This window comes from Helianthus annuus, chromosome 1, assembly GCF_002127325.2.
Source record: "Helianthus annuus cultivar XRQ/B chromosome 1, HanXRQr2.0-SUNRISE, whole genome shotgun sequence".
NCBI classification, from domain to species: Eukaryota; Viridiplantae; Streptophyta; class Magnoliopsida; order Asterales; family Asteraceae; genus Helianthus; species Helianthus annuus.
Genome location: NC_035433.2, coordinates 32,975,979 through 32,979,351, shown reverse-complemented (window position 1 = coordinate 32,979,351; position 3,373 = coordinate 32,975,979). Strand labels below are relative to the sequence as shown.

Sequence of the window (3,373 nt, the reverse complement as noted above, 5' to 3'; positions counted from 1 at the left end):
TAAGCGTCATTCAGGTAGGAACAACGTCGTGGATGACCCCGATAATCGCGTACACCGAAAATCATACCTTGGGTCGCTGTTGAGATGCGTTGACCCCGAAGACGCAAACTATTTGATCAGAGAAGTGCATGAGGGAATCTGCGGCATACATGCTGGACCAAGAATGGTAGTAGGAAAGGTGATGAACGCCGGATATTACTGGCCCGGTGTAACGCCCTAAAACGCTTTAACCAAGATTCGCAGCGGACACTACATAACTAGAAATTTCCTTCATGATATTCTTTCTTTCATTTAAATACATTAATCTCTTTTATAATTTAATGCAAAAACTAACATACATGACTCAATTAAGTGACTACGTATACACCCACATACAATCCGTGTCTTGACTCGATCTTCAACCGCGTACGCTTCTAGATGAAACATCCAAACATGTATAGCCTGCAGTCACCACATTCAAACACATTATTAGCAACCAGTGACATAATACAAAAATCTTAGCACAAGCATAATAGCGCGTCAACATTTCATGCTTTTTCTTATACTAGCCCCTTCATCCATCCACTCGATTACTCGCATCAGATTGTCGAGTCAACCTTCACATCCTTTGTTACCATGCCTATACTACACATTAATTCTCAAGAGAAAAGCGATTAGTACATTAGCTTCCATTTACATGATCATGTCCTCAAATATACATAACTCATCTTATTCATTCAAGCATAATTTCATTATGTAAGTTCCCTTTCTTACCCAAACCAAATCGAATCTTTTTCTTAACCACTTCTAACCCATTCCATTAAAAACTTAACTTACTACTTGCATCAAACCATATCTTCTTACATTGCATTCAACAATAATCACATATCATAAATACATTAACAACTAAAGAGTAAGTTCGGAGTGCACTTACCTTGCGCGTCCGTATTCTCGTTCGCTTACTTGATTGAGTCCTCTTAGCCCGTTAGCCTTCAAAGCTCCCATCCATCTTGACATGATTCCTATACACTCATGTCATTACATTCACATTCTTATTAGCATATATGCTCATACATGTGAACAACCATATCAAATTCACATCTAACATACGACCCACTTGAAGCATACTCCACATCATTAATTCATTTAAACAAGCATAAGGTATACTCGACGTCATCCCTAGATAATCTTCACATGAATTATATCTATTTACCCATTACTTGCATACAATTTCACTTGTTATTGTCTTTTAGACATTTCATCAAACACTTGGTGTGCGTACTACCTCCTAAGCATAATGTACAAGTATTTCATGTTCTTCTTCCTAGTTATCACTTCCATTCATCAATACAAGTAAACATCATACAATTATATACCATACTCAATCTATATGCATGTACACATCACATACTACACATTTTCACAATCAATTTCATACCCTTTCATGAATTAGACATAAACCCACTTAGCTAAGTGTAGTAAATCATCAAAATACTCAATTTATAGCAATTTACTCAAAATCTTCACTTAGGGTTCGTTCCTAAGCAAGCATACATTGTCAAATTGGCCATAACCTAAACAATTCATACATAAATCACTACTTGTGATGTTCATCAAGATTTCTCAACTTCATTAAACATCAAAATTCAACATACCTTATGATCCCCTAACTTGGGTGATCGTTAATTCATGTTCCTTCTTGAATTTGAGCCTCGATTCATGCTTCAATTGGTTGATATATGATGAACTAGGGTTTGGCTCTCTAGAGCCTTCCCTGATCACGTACAGAACACACACGAAAATGTGTGTGTGTGTGTGTGTGTGTTATTTTCATTTAACATAACAACTTTCAAGTTAGCCCACTTTGGTCCCTCATGTTTCGTTTAAATCAAATAAGGCTACAACTCTCCGCTTACTACTAACGAGATCAATACTCAACTAGGTTAATTATTCCTAGCTAATCCTCATTTTTCAGGTTAACTTTTCTCATTAACGGTACGTTACCCGTTTCTTAATAGTAACCGGGTCTAAATTACCAAACCCGTTTTTGGGGTGTTACACCCGGGATGCACTTAGACGCAGTAAAAGAATTGAGAAAGTGCAGTGGGTGCCAGAGACATGCTCCCAAAACAATGCGCCCTAAGAATGAATTGGTACCAGTCACAACGACGTGGCCTTTTCAACAGTGGGGGATAGATATGGTTGGCCCCTTCCCAGAAGCCCCAGGCGCAGTCAAATTCATAATAGTCGCAGTCGACTATTTTACAAAATGGGTAGAGGCGAAAGCACTGGCATCAACCACATCCACTGTCGTTAAAAGGTTCATATGGGAACAGATCATATGTCGTTTCGGACTACCGTTAAGAATCATCACCGATAACGGGACGAACTTTGCTGCAGACGACCTTCAACGATGGTTCAAAGAATTACACATTGAGCACACCTTCTCCTCGGTTGCGCACCCGCAGGGGAATGGTCAAGTGAAAGCCGTTAACAAGAGCATCGTTGACGGTATCAAGGCAAGATTAGGAGAAAAAAGAAGAGGCTGGGTTGACGAGCTGCCCAGCATATTATGGGCCCACAGAACAATGCCGAAAACAAGCAACGGAGAGACACCGTTTAGCTTAGTTTATGGGTCCGAGGCAGTAATACCGGCGGAGATAGGATTGCCGTCACCACGAGTGCTCTCCATGAACCTGATAAACAACGAAGAAGAAAGGAGGATCGACCTGGACCTCCTAGAAGAAAGGAGAGAGATGGCGGCAATCAATGAAGCAAAGTACAAAACAAAGCTGGAGAAGTACTACAATTCCAAAGTACGAATCTGCACCTTCAACCCAGGAGATTACGTCCTGAGAGACAACGAGGCTTCCAATGCCGAAAAACCCGGAAAACTAGCTCCCAAGTGGGAAGGTCCGTATGTTGTGGATGCAGTACTCGGAAAGGGAGCCTATAAGCTACGCACCATTGACAACAAGGAGGTTCCACGAACTTGGAACGCTCAACAATTGAGAAAGTGCTATATGTAAACAATCAAAGGGTTATGTAATCGCAACGGCTGAATTGCCAACACATTTATAGTAATATAAGAAGTGTTTGGCTATCTCTATCTCATGCAAATTTCTTGTCACAACTGCATATATTTCTTTGGGCATACATGAAAACACCAATAGCTCGACCTTAGGAAACGTTGTAGACCTCCGAGGCTCGTCACAACCAAGTGCACAGCCGGGTCAAAAACACAACCAAAGCCTACAAAACACCAAAACAAAACTTCGTGCCCACATAAACACGAAAATATCGATAGCATGGTAAATAAACATTGTAAGGCCCCCAAAGCAGAACACAGCTGGGTCCACACAATAACCTGCAACTCGATCACTTCGTATTCACG

At 40.5% G+C, this 3,373-nt stretch overlaps 1 long non-coding RNA gene across 1 annotated transcript; it reads right to left on the bottom strand.

Annotated features, from left to right (window-relative positions):
- Positions 1 to 254: 254 nt before the first annotated feature.
- LOC110935932 lies at positions 255 to 1,790 on the bottom strand. Its single transcript, XR_002589568.2, has 3 exons — positions 1,635 to 1,790; positions 914 to 1,001; positions 255 to 441 (listed from the first exon to the last, which is right to left on the bottom strand). It is a non-coding gene; the product is annotated as an uncharacterized LOC110935932 (long non-coding RNA).
- Positions 1,791 to 3,373: the final 1,583 nt, after the last annotated feature.